Raw genomic sequence first — 19,437 nt, 5'->3', positions numbered from 1 at the left:
CCTTTAGGCAGTGATTGAATTTTCCTGTTCCCTGCACAAAGCAAGTCCCCACAGAAGCTCTGGGATAAATGTCGTTGGAACTCTGCTTGTTAATCCGCTATGGAGAAGCATGTGATAAGATGTATCATATCCGTCATGCCCATCGCATCAGACACACACAGACACTCACACGTCTGTCCATCCAGTGGTGGAGGGTCCAGGAGTGAAGAATGCCCATGATATTGGTGAGAATGCATCATCTGGCCTGTGGGAAATAAAGATGCTTTCTGGTTAGCCAGCCCTTTATCTAACCCCAGCCTCTCTCTGTTTCTCAGTATGTTTACTATCCACAGTATGTGAAAAGAGAGAGAAAGAGAGAGAGAGAGAGAGATGAGATGGATGATAAAGAGGGCATAATAACTGTTAGTGTGTGTGATGCTTCAGGGAGAAAGACAGCATGACTTGACCCCCAGATAAAGACACACAGCAGCAGTTAAGCACATTAACGTTCTGCTCCTTCCTACTTTCTCAGTGAATATGCTGCCTGCATTTAGTGTAGTCACAGAGAATGTTGGCAGAGCAGAGATACTGCTGACAAGCACGCTGTCTCCATTAGACATTCCTCTGAAAAGGGTGAGATAAGTTCCTCTCAAGATCGGGATGCTGATCAAACTGTAAAGGTTTAGGAGATTTTGTGCCGGTATGTGTATGTGTGTATGAACACAGCCTTCATGTGTGCCATTCCTCACATTACACAGCAGGTCTTTGATGTGATTGATGTGATTGGATCTGATCCAGTCTTTCATCAACATCAAATAAATAAGTAAAGAATAAATTCTGCCCCCTAAGCGCAATGACACATAGGCTGTGGTTACTGTGTTGGTATTTCTTGCTAAACTGAGTTCTCTGTTTTTGAGATATTTACAGTAACAACATTATGGAAGACTATTCCACAAAATTTAATTTTTATGCATTAGTGAAGCATGAGCATTTTTCAGGAAACATAATGACACTTGGATAGATTTTCCTTATTCACATAATGAAAAATGATTTGTTTATTATTATTATTATTATTATTATTATTATCTACAAATAGTTGCAGTCTAAAAAGTTATATATTGCAAAAGGTCTTTGAATTTAATTATTTTCTTCTTCAGGATCAACCCCATGCTACCAAAGCATGATTAAAATTAACATTATAATTTTTAAAGCAACCCAGTCTGGGTAGCTTTTTATAACAGTTTGAACACCACGTAACAATTGGATCAACTAGGCAAGGTTTATCTAACTCGGAAAACTAGGTTGAATACTCCCGATGCTGTTTTATGTTAACTGCAATGCATAATTTGCATGCATGCATTGCTGATGTTATGAAATCCCATGTGAGTGTGGCTCATTGGCTGAGTGTTAGTGGTGCCTTAACCACACCAGAAGTTTTACCTGAAGCTAAATAAACCCAGATTTACATAAAAGTAAGGGGAAATTAAATAATGATTTCACCTGGAAATTAGACAGGAGTCTCCTGTTAAAGGTTATCTGTCTGTGCTCCCACAGCTCACCATCCACAAAAAGAGTTTTGTGTGTTTAGGCATGTGTGTGTGTGTGTGTGCGTGTGTGTGTGTGTGTGTGTGTGTGTGTGTGTGTGGATTTATGCTATTTCTGTTGAACAAAGCAATGTGTCTTTACTGCGCTGAATAAAATTGTATTCCCACCACAACGAAGCCGCTAACAGGCTTCCCACTGCCACTGATGTTCTGGTATAAGCACACAATTTCAACACATTTTGTGCCACTACCACAGAGTATGGTGTTAAAGAGGTCAGACGCAGTTAATGTGGCCCACAATCAGGGCATGAAATGCATGGATTACTGTGTACTTTACTCAGCCACAGTCCAGTTTTTTTTTTTTCTCATGTGCCAGTCCAGGGTGTGCAAGGCCCCATGAATGCCTGGGCTCAATTTTGAACTTATAAGATCAATGTTGTTGTAAGAGTTAATAGAGGAAACTTCTTGCTGACTGAGTTGTAAGTATTCACAGACATGCTGGGGAATGAGAGCATTTACCACACTACTCAACTACTGTGTGAAAGTCAACCCTCCTAAGAAGCTGCTATCAAAGGATCCTAATGTCTACTTGTGTTGGAGGGCAGGTGCAGGTAGTGAATTTGGACAAGGGAAGGCCTTTTCGATGACTACAGCTGGGTGACACAAAACCACTATGCTCAAACAAGTCTGGCCCTAAACACATTTGCACACTGTTAGAATATAACCAAAAATAAATGTAGCTCAAATTTTACACAAACCATATAAAAAGTTCAATTGACTCCCACATATTTCTTCAATTTATATTACGGTCTGTATGCTTCCAGCTGTAATGGGTCTTGGCAATGTTGTTGTAGTAACTATTTCATTGTTCTGCACTAATGAGCCTTTTTGGAATAAAATGCTATACACTGACCCATGAGAGGATTAACATGGCTTCATTGCATGACACAGTCACACCCCACTGTTTACTGAATGTCTTAAGGCTAACAATTTCTCATTCCAGCAGTTTAACTCTAAAACTGCCACCATAGGGGAAGATATATGCTTGGGAATAGCTTTAATGCCATTTGAATCATCAATGGCGTAAAATATCTCATTTTTAGGATAGCAGGATGCACTCACCTCTGTGTGAACATAAGCCTGCTCACATAAATTTTATTTAGGGCTGCACAGTAGCTTTCAGGTCCCGTTGTATTTGTCTTGGAGGAAATATCCTCTGCCAGTATTATTAGACAGCCTGCATGCTTGCTTCTTGTAGAATAAATACTACGGCTGCTTTGATAAACCATGAAGCCTTCATTTCACTTTGTATATCTGCGCTGCAGCCGAAACTCATCCTCAAGAAATTTGCTGTGCAGTTCACAGGGAGATTGGTTTGGCTGTGATGCTTTTTGAAAGTACTGAAGCTAAACACTAGCTCTGCATGTTAAATGCAAGGGATCTGTCCTCCAGGGAGGTCTCTTAGTTCTTAATAGGCATTTTGTTTGGAATTTCAATTTACTTGGGGAAAAAAGGGGAAAGTTTATTCTGTTGAATAATATGAACATAGACAGAGTTAGGTCCCTCCTGGCCTCAGCCACTCTGGCAGCACAGCGCCAGCCCCGAGCTCAAAACACATTCAGTGTTGTGATACATGCAGCTGTATGTGTGTGTGGAGTCCGCAAAGATTTGAGTATATGTCCCCAGCAGTACAATAAAAAGAGGTCACAGCTTTGACATCTGCTGAGCAGAATTTGGACTCATGACTCTGGCTTAATGACTCACTCTACATCATATAACAATGAATATAATGGAATGAAAAACAAAAGTGAAATAGTGACATAAAGTTGCTGTTGTCTTGTATCTGGTGAGTGTTTTCTTGTATGTATGGAGGACTCTGCATGTGTCTGTGTTTATTAACCTTTTGCTCCTGTCTCTGCATTGTGTCTTGCAGATCCCAGGGGCCTGACACTGGGGCACTTCACACAAGCACACAGTGATATCACAGGACCCAGCATGCAATTAGCTCAAAAACATAAAGTCGTACAAGAAACTATACTGTGAAAGTGACTAAAAGAAGCAAAGGAGTAATATTAAATCTTGAATGAAGATTACACAACAGTTTGGTGAATGAATAAGAAATTAAAATGCTGAGAACGCCACATTAACTGGAACAAAACTAAATATAACAATTTAAATGTTGCATCTTCTCAAAAGCTATCCTTTTTTCTTAAATATGTTTTTATGAAAGTGTTTGGAAAATCTTCCATTGTCCATCACAAATGAGAAAAAGACAAAAACAATCACCATCCTTTCAGTAGTTTTTTATCTTTTAATTTTCCAAAACAAATCTGTCTGCATACTGTACTCACCAGGATGTGTCACTCAGTCCTTATTGTGTATCTGTATGTGTGTATGCACAAATACTTCCTCGTAGGTATGTACATGTGGGTGTTTGCTCCAAAATCTTTCAGTCCACGTATTACAAGCCGGCTGGAAGTAGAGCAATCAAGGACAGAAACAATGCAAACAGATGGAGCCATTTCTCCCAACAAGACATGTACGCACAAGCACACACACACTCACACACTCAGCCATCACACCACACACAGATGTCCACAGTTTCAAAGGTTGCTATCAAAGTACTGGTACCATTCTCCCCCATTAGCAAGGCAGATGGTCCTAAACTGTCTGTTTGTTGGACCAACAGACACACGCAGACAAATTGTAACACATCTAAACACCCACACACATTTTTACCAGGTACTGTAGCTTAATATCCATATGCCATCCCTGCTCTTCAGCAGACGCAAGTAGTGTTACCTTAGAATTAAAAGGAGAACTTTTTTCCTTCTAAATTCAACAAGCCAGCTTGAACCTGCAGCATAAAACAACAACTTTGGTTTGTATGCATCCAACACTCCTTTGTTGTGAATCAAAGCAATGCAGATACAAGAAAGTACTGCATGTGTGAAAGTTATTCTAATATCATTATGTTTTATCCAAATCCTCGAACAAATACCAGGATTAGCTGGGTTTAGTCAGAATGTTGTGCAGAGCTTCTGTAAAAACTGCTGCAAAGATTAAACAAATATTTTATCAAGGAAATTTATACCAATTAAAGATAAGACTACTGGAGTTTAGAAAACATCACCTAAGATATTTTTAAATGACTGATGTGTAAAAATGCAGATAAAAAAAGAGTGTATGTCTACTTGTGTTGTAAAATGGCTATCAAGTGGTTTTTACAACTAATTTTATTACAAAGATATGAACATCTCAACGAAATGATGATATGTATGGCCCCTCTGTTAGTGAAGTTCTATTAAAAAAAGGGGGGAGAAACTCAGTGGTATTTGGATGGCACACCACTCCCCGTCCTTATTGCTATTCTCTTCCACACACTTTAGAGGTGAAGATAAACTTTGGAGCTGTAGTTTGTCAAGGAGCTCATGAACCCTGGATCATAAGGTCAGGTCAACGTGGGCCAAACTCTCCAGCAGGCAGGTCTGTTTGTGTGCTTGGGAGAGTCAAGCACTGTTTACATTTTGATCGAGAGTTTGCCTTCTGTGTTTCTCTCTGAGTCAGTGGCTCTGTCCCAGCTGCAGCCAGGTGGAGTTTAGTAAGAGGAGGGAGGCAGGGTGAAAGGGGTGAAAGAGTGGGGAAGGGGGAAAAAGAACGAAAGAAAGGGAGGTAGCTGAGGGGAGTTTTCAATCAGTGAGCTTGGCAGTTGCCTCTCAGCAGTGGAATGCCAGGTCACTGCTCCATTCTTTTTCTGAGAAGTTTCATTGTTTGCTGGAGCTCCGCTGAAGTCATTGGACTACTATTAAACTGTAAAGCCAGTACTTGTGTTGTGATGTAGGAGCATAAAGGGACAGGCAGGGTAACAGAATGGCTAAGCAGGTCATGCCAGGGCTAGACTCAGTTGAGACAGCTTTAGTAAGAAACAGAAAACACCAGCTTGACTAGAATTTTCTGTCTTGTATAACGCACATGTACTGTTTAACACAACTTCATTAAAAAGTTCAGTCTTCAAGTCATAAAAAAAGACTGCACAACAGCATTTGGTCTGAAAATACAAGTCTCAGTCTGAGTTTTCAGACTAATGAGTCAGTCATATCATTTTCAAGATAAATACTTTAATTTTTTGTGTGTGTGTGTGTGAGTGAGTGTGTGATGGCCACCACTGGCTGGGTGATAAATAATGAGCATGTCGTGAGTATTAGTCTGTTGGTGGAAACCAGAAAAGACAGCCTCTGCAGCAAGATTTTAACTGGCTCTGTTAAAGCACACTGAACTCCAAGAACCTCTCAAGCAAGAAAGACCAACAGCCAGCTGAGATTGTCAAGTATAACCATGATTCAAGGGACCGAAGAAAGAGATGAAATAAGAGAGAAAGAGATGGCGGCAGAATGATGAAGTGGAAAGAGAAGGTAGAGCGTTTTTGGAAACAAAAGTAGATGGGATAAGTAGAAATCAGTAGTGAAACCACAGATGGGGAAAAACACAAAAAGATGGTGCAAGACAGACAAACAGCAGAGGAAATAGGGAGTGTAAGTCAAAAAAGGAGTGAATAAGACAATGATAAGGCAGACTGAAGAGACAAGAAATACAATGAACACACACACAGCACATCCTGGGCTCCGAACCATCTAAATTGAGTGCAAATAAAGAAGTGCAGCAGTGTTTGGCAGCCTCCCAATTGCCATGCAGGAAGTGTAAAGACAAGATGATTGAGTAGGTTTTGGACTAACAACCCTCTGCTTTCAGATGAGCCAAACCTTCATCCTTCATCCCCCCCAAAGACAGTCGACTATTGGAGCTGTTATGAGTGATGATGTTAATTATGTATCCAACTATTTTTACACCAAGAAACAAGGGCAAATCGGATCGTTAGTGGTGCTCTGGTTGCAGACAGGTTGGCAGGTATATGGTGTGATTTGAAAGTAGAGCAGACAGATGGCCATTTGAGACTGTGATTGCCAGAGGATGAGAGATGATGCAGTTCAACTAGCTATTGTCATTAATCAAGCAATGGTCAATATTTTGCAACATGGGAGCAGCCTTGATCCATAGGCCATACTTTATGTCAAAACACACTGAATTGCAGCCCTATTTATGAGTTATTTTTTACAGCTAAATTCTCAGAAAAAGTAGATTCTTAGCAACTGAGTCAATATTGAAGGAGTCTGATTTTCATTTGTTGTATATGATAGAAAATTCTTTATAAGCAGCACGTTGTTGTGGAACTATGCTCAGACAGAGGGAGGGAATCTCTTCAATAGTTTTGAAGTGGTTCTCTTTGTATGTATTATAAAGTCTGCTGCCTCTGCTCATCATATACTGACAGTTTAATGTCTTGCATATCTCTAGGTTACTATCAGTTTAAGCATCACTGCTGTATTTGAGACTGAGAGAATGCATTGGATCATTATGCTTACTTACTACACTTAATTTCTTCATCATAATGCCTCATCAACTGCCTCTTGGTGTTATGGGCTTCCTCAGGGTTCTGTTCTAGGCTCAACACAGGAAGATGAAATGTAGTACTGTATTTCTGATACTCATCTTATCAATATTCAATTACACACTGTATCAAATGCTCAGAACCATGTGTTAAAGTGGAAGCTCTCATTTCCATCCTGACTTGTCTCACCTAATTGTCGCTGTGAATCTCCACCAGCGTTCTCCTTCTACCTCTCATTACCTCTCATTGACAAACAACCTTGAACTGCTTACAAGTAGTCCAAAACGTTGCCATACTTCTGACTAAATATCCTGGAAGGTCTAATACAGTTTTTCTGATTTCTTTACATTGTTTTTCTATCAGATTCAGAATCCAGGTAAAAACTCTTATGAATATGTTTTAAGCCGTGCACAGTCAGCATCTGCCCTAAAGTCATCCCAGCATGAATCTGAGGTCTTTCGAAACAGGATTTGATAGTTGTTCCTCTCTCAAAGCTCAACGTGTTTTTGAGGTTGTTGTTTCTGAACTCTGGGGCCTATTTTGTATATGAACAGTGGGAACGGTTTAAAACCAAAAGTAAAATCTGAATCTTTAATCTTGAGTTTATTTGATCAGCTGTATTTTGTTTAATTTTTTATCTTTATAGAAACTTTTAATTTATAAAGATTCCATGGAATTGAGGTTGGGAAGTGCAGTCCAGGTGTTTTTCGTGATAAATGTGAAAGTTGCACAGTAACAGCAGCCACAAAATTATACTCTGAAAAAAGGGAGAGACCCTTCCTTATTTATGTACTGTAAATAAATAAATAAATTCAAACACAGTATAGATGTAGACGCAAAAACAAAAGAAAAAGAACTTGGTTGTTACAGTTTGCTTCTCTTGGACATCTCAAGCATTTGTGGGGTCAGGCTATGTATTTGCAGTGGGTGAAGGGTGGGGATACAACAGGTAGACTCTAATCAGAAATTGTGTTTATCATGTTGCACCACTGTTATCAGTAATAACTTTAACAGGTTTGCTTCCCTCTCTTACAAAGGATGCTATTGGTAGCAGGAACATATTTAAGCCTTTTTCATAGACAGTCTCATGGGCACTTTGATCATTGAAGCAGAATGTTTTGGTCATTGATTTGTTGATTGTAGCTGAGATTAGAGAGATGAGATATTTCAGCATGGTGTCACCAGTTGTACACGTGTTCCAGTTCTCCTGAACTTACCTGCAAAAAAAAACCACAGATTAATTAATATTGAAAAAAATAAGCTCAGTTTTTCATGCACACACAGACATGTGTAAACACACGCATATCCACACAAGCTGAGACTGTGGACTGTCTGCAAGGTCAAACCTGGTGGATCAGCCCCCCACATCCCTCTCTAACTCTGTCTAAGCATGTCACTTTTCTGCCCTTAGCTTCTCCCATCTCCCTCCTTTTCCTCTTCTTTTTCTTCATGTGTCAGTGCTCCCAGTCCCTTCTTCCCTTATCACTTTCCTCTTCTCCTCACTTGCTGTTTTCCCCTGGTGGGGCAGCTCCTCAGCTCCTGGTCTGACTCCTCTCTTGGTATTACCAGCTGCCAGTCTAGCTGGGGGGTTTACAATTGTGATCCAAATATAACAAAAACCAAATCTGAAAAAATGACATTTATACTTCCAAAACTTTCTTTTTTAAGGTTTATTTGAAGGCAAAACATCTGTTTTACTTAAGGTCTGAAATTTAAGATTCTTCTCTGTGATCTTCCAGACCACTTCCCAGCTTGAAAGAACATAAGCTCTGCTGCAAACAAAATAAACTCTGAGCATTCAAGTTTCTTTTCCAGTCACTGTTTTAAATATCTATAAATTCAAAGTTTAAAATAATCAACAGTGTTGATTCTGGTCTCACAGTCACAGATCAGTGTGGAATGAATCAAAGCTGCAGCTTTGGACACAGGAGACAGACCAGATTTGGATTAAAATGAAGACTTAAAATGTGACTTACTGCAGGCTTGTTTACAGGGACACTTAACAACCCAGTGGGTAACACTGAATAAGGCAGGCATATTAGGAAATGTAAACCAGGAACACAGGAATGTTATTTGATTTGTGGAAACAAATATGGAAAGATTTTACTATGGTGACTGGGTAGATGTTTGACTTTCTTTATCTTTTAGCTGACTGGAAAGTCATACAATCTGAGCTGATGAATGATGCAAAGACATACATTTAAATTAGTAAAGTACAACAGCAATAAAAGCTGAATAAGCCGGCAGTAATTAGCACTTAAGCGATATTCCCACAACCAATGAAAATGCAATCTGCATTAGGGCAGTTTGAACATCATGATGGTACAGACAAACATCTAAAACTGCAAAATGCATTAGTTTGTTGTTTCAATTTAACTTCCTGCACAAAAGGGGGAGTCAGTAGTAACCATATACCATATGAACTTAAAGTCCCTTAGGCAATACAGCTGCTAGATGACTGCAAGTGTTTTTTTTCTCCTGGAAAACTGAATAGAATAATGTCTTATGAAACATGAAAAGAAAAGATTGAGATAGGGACTTCTTTGAGAAGAAACTTTAACTTCCTTAAAAGACTTTAAAATAGTTCTGTAAGTAACCTGCTTTCCTTATGCGGCTGAAATAACATCAAAATGATCTTCATCATCTTTTTGTTCCTGCTACTTTTTTTTCTCTCCCTGCTGCACCACTTATTTATCTTAATGTTTTCCAAACAAACCTCAGAAACCTTCTTATCCTCCCAGTCCAGCTTGGCCCAGACCAGACCAACTTATCACCCAAGCCAACCCATCTTCTCTCCATTACACCACAAACAAATTGGTCTGTTACACCTCTGTCTGGACCCAGATTGCATTTCTTTTCTCATCCCTCACAGCCTAAACATTCTTTCTTCTTCAATGTGACATTTTCTGCCGGTCAGACACCTTCTCTCTCTTCACGTGTGCCCTCGCCGCTTAACTGCCTTTACTTGTCAAGATTGAATCACAGCTCTCTTTTACTCTGTTACGCACAGGCACACAAATGCACACACCACATCTCCAGAGTGTAAAATATCAACCCACACTAAACAAAGACCTCAGTTCTCTCTGACTTAAAAATGCATGGGCAGTCAGAGAGACAACACACCCAAGGATTGTTTCATTCTGTAACACATATACACTATTTTATCTTTTTTTTTTTTTTTTTTTACCAGATGGTCCAAGAAACTAAACTCAGGAACTAAAATTCTCTTTTGCACTTCCACTGTGTGATTTCAGATCTGAAGAACCAAGCAATGTAAATTGGGCCAATAATTACAAATAGATTACTAGGCAAGTGCAAAGCTTGGATAAATTTCACTTCCAAGTCCAAGCAGCATGTTTTGTCCCTTATTCTTCTAACCACCCAATCATCCAAACTCCTTTATACATGGATTGTGTATTGCTGTACTGTGTGTGTCATCAGAAGGCACGGAAAATGTGCTCACAAAATTTACACAGTGCATGTCTTTCCCTCTATGAATGCATCCTCAAAACTCTTCTCCTTCTTAATGGAAACATGTTTGTAGCTTTGCTCCTTAAACTTACGTCTGGTGCTTTCTGTTAGTATGCATCATGTTATAAATATGCATTATACAAATTTTGAAATTTGCCCTCACAATTTCTTGTAGTGTCACCTTTCTTTTTCTTTTCATTATTAAACAGTTGCAGAAACACATACAAGCATGCCGTCTCCACACTGACAGTGTGCCCCACAGTGTGTTCATTTATTGTTTATCTTCCAACCTCTTATATTCGTGTTAACATGGACACAAGTATTTGTATTTGTATTCAGAGCCTGATCAGAATGAAAATGCTTTATATATACATACCAGTTGGAAGATTCTGATCTTATCTTGCTCATTTGGATCAAAATTTCATTCCAATCAAGAGGGGTTGGGTATGCTGATTGTTGCTCCAGTCGGCACACAAGAAAACGCATATTCCAAATGTTATATAGTAAGTTAGTCCTAGTGCAGTGGTAGGCAAGTTAGGTCCTAGAGAGTTGCAGTCCTGCAGGTTTTAGATGTTTCCCTGCTCTAACATCCCTCATTCAAATTCAATGAATCCAACAGCTTATCAAGCTCTGCTTAGTTGAATCAGGTGTGTTGAAACACACCTCAGACCTCCTGTGGTTAAAACCTTAAGCACATTTCACCTCGTTAGACAGGTAAACACATGCAACACACCTTGATCCCAATTAAAGCACAAGGTTATTTCTACAAATTCTGAGCATTGTGTTTTGTTTTTTGTTTTTTGAGTAGTGCGTACTGAATCCTAGGTAGTGTTCTAGATTTTGACATACTTGGGGTATGAAATGCCCCCAAGTAAGTATCTGTGCTCAACCCCAAGTGTTTGGTTTTGAGCACAGATAAAACTGTTTTGAGGTGATAGTTCACTTTTGCTGCAATTGTCAGAGGTTTTGTGAAAGCAGTTTGAATTATGGGTTTAGTGTTCAAAGATGTGAGAAAAAGAAGGCACATTCAAAAAAAATACAATACCATACAATACCATTTTATTTCTAAAGCACTTTAAAAACAACATGACAGCTGATCAAAGTGCTGTACAATAAATAAATAAATAACATTGCTAAAAAAATAGTTTTAGCCGTTGAGAAAAACAGTAATATATACATGTACCAAATGGCAACCACGAAGAAGCTGCAAGGAAAGCTGCCACAGCCAAATATCTACAGCGAGAAAGGCAAGTCCTGAGAAGTCAGCTAAATGTCAAGAACAAGATCCGGGCAATTAACAGCTATGCTCTGCCAGTGATCAGACAGCTGGGATATACCTGTGACAATAAGCTGGCCAAAGGAGGAAGTTCAGGCCACAGATGTTAAAACATGGAAGCTGTTCACCATGCATGGAGGGTTCCACACCAAATCCAGTATCCAGAGGCTATACACTATGCACAGTAAAGGCGTCCGAGGACTAGTGAGCATCAAGGCCACAATCCAAGATGAAACATCCAAGCTCCATGAATACATCGGGAAGATGGCCCCAAGGGATGAAGCACTGAGTGAATGCCTCAAGCAAAAGAACCTGAAGGAGAATGAAATGAAGGAACCATCATGGGAAGACAAGTCCCTGCATGGGATATACCACCGACATACAGCTGAAGTGGTGGATATGAACAAGTCCTACCGAAGGCTAGAGAGGGCGGGACTATAAGACAGCACAGAAGCACATGGCAGCACAGGAGCAAGCCTTGGGTACCAGGGCACATAAATGAAACACATAAATAAAAAATAAAGATATAAAATATATAAACGATAGAAGAACACCTCCATATTTACAGAAAATGAGAAAGAATTCACAGTACACAGAGTAATTTTAAAGGGCGGATAAAGTGCATCCTAGTGCAAGGATGTGTGTGTGTGTGTGTGTGTGTGTGTGTGTGTGTGTGTGTGTGTGTGTGTGTGTGTGTGTGTGTGTGTGTGTGTGTGTGTGTGTGTGTGTGAAGATTTGAATCTTAAGTGTGTGGCTGTGGAGGGTTGAGTGCACTGGCATGCCCAGATCGAGCCTTGGTGGTGCTGAAGCACTTGCCCCTGCTGTCAGGGCTGAAAAAGTGCCCTTTTTATCAGAATATTTTTTTATTTACTGTGTATTGTATGTGCCCCACTATGTTGACGCAATCTCACACCCTTTACACACACGTGCACGTGCGTGTACGCCCGTTTCATTCCCGTTGATTCTTTGGCAACGTGATCACTCAAACCGGGCTTGGAATGTGGAAGAGTGCGAAGAAGCTGTTCAAGGTGTCAGGCAGAGTGGGATTGTGGGCTGGTTTCTGCACTCTGTGAAGGTCTCGATGCCTTTCCACATGTTGTGTGTGTTCTTGTCATTAAAGTGCTCCTCAATATGCTGCTTGTACCTGAGTTTTGCCAGCTGGATGTCCTTTGTTAGCTCTTTGCGTGCCCTGCTATGAGCCAGTTTGTCTTATAGCAGGGCTGCATCCAGGGCTCTGTTGGCTGCATCCTGAGCTTTCAGTAGAGACTGTCCAGCCATGCCTTCTGATTAGTAAGAACTGTGATTGTCTTTGTGGGTAGGACAGCATCAGTGCTGAAATGAACATAGGACAGCACAGATGACATATTCCTCCAGATCAGCGTCCTCTTTGAACACTCTCCAGTATGTGTGCTCAAAGCAGTACAGTAAGGCTAAGGAAGCCTCCTCAGTCCAAACCTGAGTGGTTCTGGTGGTGGGTTTGGTCCTGCCGATCAGAGGCCTGTAGGCAAGGATCAGCTCCACAGAAATATGATCTAATGTGCTGAGGTGAGGAGCTGCTGCATCCTTGCACGCTCCTGTAATGTTACAGTTCTTGTACTACTGATGTTTCTGGAGAGAAAAACAGCAGTACAATTCTGCACATGTCAAAATGATTTTATCCGTTCAAATGTGTGATGCATGTAAACACACATCATGATCAGAAAAACAATACAGGTCAGACTGGAAATGAAACCCGACTGAAGAAATTTTGCACATGTAAACAAGATCTCATGCAACCCTATTATACTAAGTACTCTCCTAAATGTAATCACTTGTGTTCAGTTAATAAGTTAATGGAGGTCCTTCAGTGGGCTCAGTGAAAATCTGTTTTCTGTTTGTTTTTTTTCCTCCATTTAAGGTTTTTGGGGCGCACTAAGTGGCCTTTTTTCAAAAGTGTTGACATTATAAAGTAGGCTGAGAACAAAGGCGGATGACAGGGAGCAAAAAGTCTCAGGATGGGTCTCCAACATGTGTCTCTGCAAAAAGGACAAAAAAAAAGGAAAAGTTTTCCTTCCTCACAGACCCAGTTTAACTTTGCAAACAACAATGGTGCGCGTGTGTGTAAGCAGCACATTTTGAACAGGTATTACAGTGGAAACATGCACAAGTGGAAAAACAAAACTAAAAAATATAAAAGAATACTTATCAACTGCAGAAATATAGCTAATATTTGCAATTTATTATATCTGCTCTGATACCCCACACTCCCTATTCTTCACTAAACATATTCGTAACTTTATGTGTTCAACATAGCAGCGGCCTTCCAGACATTGTCGCTTGACTTGTAGGTACAGACAACCCAGGTCTTGTGCTATTGGGAAGTAATCTAGAATTTAACTTTGCTTGAAGCTTTAGCTCCACATTTTACAAAAAAATAATAATAATAATAAAAAAGAGAAAAGTCTGTAAGTCTGCCAGTGGAGAATGGGTTTTACACAATGCACAGCCCTGTATGTAAACAAGTGATGCTCTCACCTTTATGAAGCCAGCTGTCCACTTGACTCAGGTTACAAAACCAGATTTTTTCCGATCTTAGGCAGTGAGTTAAATTCTTTACTGTAACTTTAGTGCTTCTTCCAATACTCTCCACTAAGAGAAATGATATAACCACAGGATTATATCAGCTTTCACTGCAGGCAGAGACATGGTTTGACAGAAATACTCCACTCCTTACTGGCGTAAATCAAACCGCACACCCACATAAAGTCTCATGATGTACTCATGTAGTTGGAAACACGTGCCTGCCCCCCACCCCTCAGTATAAAGTCCAATATTTTGAGAAAGATTAGAAATATTTGTTCATAGTTGACAGATGTGTTCCTAAATAAGCATGAGATTTAACTTTCTGCTGTAAAAACTGCCTTTTAATCTGTTTTTCTCACTGTTTTACTCTCTGCACCACCTACGTATTCTCCCAAAATCAGCTACTGACTGGGATTTTAGGAAAGGTTAAAGCAGAATTATTGAAAACTTGGGGTGACGAAGGTCTGACAGACATAAACAACTCATTTTTATGTGTGTGCTGCTCAGAGCATCAGATCTAGCCTGATTCTATGAGGCTGCATTAATGATGGCTGTGTGTGCACATGCATCAACACTATTTTATACAGGTGTGAAATGAATGTCATCAGAGTACATCTTTGCTTTTGCTTTATTAGTCTTTTATGATGAGGAGCAGAAAGCCACTACATGCACAGATGACAGTCCTGTAAGAGCAATAGACAGTCTTCATTTACACTCTATATGTCATGTACATACAGTAAAAGGTTACATGGGTTAATACATTGTGGGACTGAAAGCAGAAGGATGGTATGAAATGAATTTAAATGTTCAATTCCTGAATGCCCTTGAGATATATCAAGTCAAATAAGAATAAATAGAAATACTTAGCATTGGTTCTTAAATAATATTATGTGACTAAATGATAAAATAGTACCTGAATAAGCAGCTAGCTTTGTATCTTTGTAAGTGTATATGCAGTTTCCCAGATCGGAATACAGATTGGCACAAAAATCAGTCTGGGTCATAAAACAAAATGAAAGAAAAAAAATCCTTTTTAATAAATGTGTTTCCCTGGAGCAAAATCTGAAAAGAACAGTGGGGCTTAAAGTGATATCCATTTCTCATCAGTACGCTATTCAGTCTGACCATAGAAAGTTCACAGTGGAAGTCAGCAGGCTAGGCCTGGATCCTACCCACATTTACAAAGCAGAGACACAGTGATGTTTCTGTATGAACCGTAGCCATGGAGCTGCAAGATAATCAGCCACATGGCTGCCTGCACAAGCTTGTGACTCCCTCTTTTAAGAAAAATACAGGGAGTTTCCTCTTATCTCTGAGTGTCATCATCAAGATACACCTTCAAGTCCAAAATCACATGTTTGCCCCATGCTTTCGCAGTCTGTAATGACTGAACATTTTATTACTTAGTTTCTACATTTAACCCTGATCGGGTTAAATATAACATTTTTTTCTAATAAAAAGTAGTTACTATTGTTTTTTTTAATTTGTCTACATGAGGACTGTTCAGTTTTTTCTCCTCCATACAATATTGTTCAGTACCGAAGCAATTTCATGTGGTCTGAATGATACAGTTCATGAATTTTGTATTTTCTTATTATTCACCAATTGCACACATACTTAAAGATTCCGACTTTGTATACACTAAAAAATCTAGAGAGGCTCCCAGGTCAAGATAAGGTTTTGGTTCTATATTAGTAAATGTCTTGTGTTTAAAAAGTAGTATTGTGGAGGAGCAGGGGGGGGCTCACTCTGTATCTCTGAGATGAAGGGTAACTCCTCCACAGGAGCCAGCATACATCTGCACACCCACAGCACACTGATGGATGGAAAACACTCTGCCATTTAGGTTCACTAGAAAGGCAAAGGACGCCGCTGTGAAATGACTGGAAAGAAAAAGAATAGTTTGAAAAGCAGCATGTGTTAGCAGTGGAGTAAATCAGAGGTCAAGGTAAAAGATAATCCAAATTCAGTACTGATTACTAATGTTCCAAATAAGCTTCACTTACTACTGTTTCTGGAAGTGTGTCATCGGTGGCTCCAGTAGTCACACTGCAAAAATTTTATGTAAAAGAAAGTCAGTATTCGACATTCTTCTTTACTTTTACATTGCAGTAGAACCAAAAATGTTTACAGCTTTAGGCAGTCTTGAGTTTTTCGCTCCATTAAGTTCTAATTTTTATGGAGCAGACATACTGTATGTTGAATTCAGTTGAATTAAAAACTCGTTTTCATACTAAAATACCTTTTTGTGACCTCTGAAGTTTTTCCCACATTAGCTTGAATTTTTAATATATTTTAAAATCAAACAAAACTGCAATGAATCACAGATGTAGTAGATTGTTTCTTTTGACTAAGCTAAGCCGAGTTTCCATTTTCAGTCTCTATATTAAGGTAGCAGCTGTCGATGTAGCTTTAAATACAAGTATATTTACAATAAAGAAACAGGATTTTACCCACTCCTAGTAAGACAGCAACTGTTGCAAGCATGTTTTACCCCAAACTGACATTATTATAAGTTAATAAGTAGAATAATTTTAATTGTTTTATGGAACTTTACTTAGCTAGTTTCCCTCCTAGGGTTACTAAAGAGTGACTCAATTAAATTGAGTGAAGTGCTGCATGACCTAACTAGTTGGTGGAAGATTTTAGTGAAGTTATTTTTGTGTTATGCTCTATATTTTATCTCCATGACAGCATAAAATCACTGAGCCCCTATGCCAGCATACCCACAGAAAATTCTTCCACTCTGACCAGAAAACTGAATCATCTCATGCAAGAAGATATGAGGATGAGGGCTTTTAAACCACACTGTTATAGTCTCATGACTTGGTTATAACACATATAGCCATTACAGCTGCAAACAATTTCTATTAAATTGCATAGATCAGATTTCACTTACATGTCATCTTAATAGACTTGTTTTTTATCTCGACCAGTAAATAAATCAAGGATTCCTTGTACTACTGTAACCTTATTTGACACCAATGCTACCATTTGGTTAAAAAATGTGAACATGTGGCAAGTAAAATTCACACACACACATCAGGAGATATACTTTATGTGTCTTCTAGATATGGGCAGAGCAGTTTTATTTACCGATTTTATCCAACTTGCAGTTTGTGCATCTAAATCAGGGTATTATCAACATCACAGCAGGAGGGAATTCCTCAGTAGTCTCATATGAGAGTACCCGCTCCACCTACACACCTGTCTAAATGCTTTACCACAGCTGACCTAAATAATAAGAAGCTTGTCAAGTTGAAAACATTCAAACTCCTACACCTAAATCCCAAGGGAGCTCCAATGCAAGCAATATTTTTGATAATTAGATGACTCTGTATCCAGCACAGTTAATTGCCTCATCATGTTGTCCCACTAGATTCGAACAGTAATATGTCATCTTTATGAGTGACAGTGGAAAACACAGACATGATTAATCTTCCCACTCACAATCACAAAATCAACAATATTCGAAGTTTACCTCAGAGTTTGTGCACCCCTTGATGGTACAAAGGAACATTTTAGTGTTACTAAATAAATCTTTGCTTATATCAAAACTGACCATTAATTACTGGCTATAAGTTGTGTGCTTGGGCAGGTATGCATATTTGAAAACTGCATGTGCACAACAAGATTTACACAGTGTGTTTACTTACTCTAGGAATTTACACTTTACATTAAACCTAATGAAGGAGGAACACAGAAGTTGTGCTTCTGTCTGTAAAAACAGACAAAAACTATTTAAATTGGTGTATTTAAACAGTGACAACTTAGAGTACAGTATCTAGCCCCAGAGCTAACATTAGCGGGAAAAAAAAAAAAAAAAAAAAAAAACTGATATTTGTCTCCAGTTCAGCCACAGAATTTGAGACTTGGCAAACATAAGTAATTCAATATGTTTGGGGGTCCTAAAATGAATTGGTGATCTGTTCAGAGTGTTCCCTGCCTCTTGCATAATGTTTGCTGGGCTAAGCTCCAGCCCACCACGGTGATGTCTACTGAGGAATTTTCTTCCTGCTCAGTGACAAGATGTGACATGCCTGTGACCAGCACTCCAAAGAAATCTTCTACAAAACATGCAGACAAAACCTAACAGTTACTTGCAAAGGAATAAAAAGCTTCTTCTTGAAACTCACACCCAGGTTGCATATACATGAGAAAGCCAACACGAGTGCACGAGTCCTTGATGTACTGAAATACTGCATTGTCGGTGACCAACTGGTAATTACCCATCTGTCTAGCTAAATCTAGCCTAGATTGTTAGACTCTGCAACTGCTGAAGCTGAGGCACTGACCATTATAATAAACAGACATACTGTATAATGTCACGCAGGGATACATTTTCATGAGCCATGCTTGTTTGGCAGTGCTGCAAATAGATGGTCTGATATTTTTATGCTTCTGACAGACTGGTCCAGGTACTGAGATAACGTCAAATCATTTTATTATTACCTAAAAATCATATAGACATATCATATGATATGGTTTATTTCCGTCATATGACCCAGACTGTTTTTTTTTTTTTTCAGTTTGTATGGTTGTTCTGTTTTTTTTTTTTTTTTCTAAAGCACCTCAGTTTGTCCACCCTGAACAGAGAAAAGTTGCAGCATCAATTTCTGTAGCCATCTTTTGAGTGAACTCTCCAGCTTCACATTTCAAGCCCTCATTCAGCCAATTACCTACAGTTTGCTCCATAAGATGATGGTGATGGTAAAGATGAACAGAATAGCGAGACTGATGGTGGTCTTGGCAGAGGTGATGAACATGATGATGATCATGACGTGTTATTGTTGGCAATGACCACGCTGAATCTTTCTCAGGTAAAGCAAAGTGCAACAAATTTGTGGGCTGTATCAAGTTGACAGTAGGGGTCTTGCCCAGTGGCAGTAGGATGGGTGAGATCACATTAAGTGGAATGAATGTGATTGGGCCCCAGGCTCATCATCACCACATAAGCCTCCAACTGTTTCTGGATTACATGGTGAAGGGCAGAAAAGAGGGATCCAAAAATTGCCTGCAATTTACTGGAGGGTTTTTGGAAGTAAATGTGTCTATGGACTTGTGTATATTTGAATTTGAATGAGAGTTTACGTAGTGTGAATAATGAGGTGAGCATACATTAGGTTGGTTAAATGCCACCTGTTTTTGCCACCAGCAAA

The sequence above is a fragment of the Melanotaenia boesemani genome, chromosome 11, assembly GCF_017639745.1.
Source record: "Melanotaenia boesemani isolate fMelBoe1 chromosome 11, fMelBoe1.pri, whole genome shotgun sequence".
Lineage (NCBI taxonomy): Eukaryota > Metazoa > Chordata > Actinopteri > Atheriniformes > Melanotaeniidae > Melanotaenia > Melanotaenia boesemani.
Note: the sequence above shows the minus strand (reverse complement) of the source record.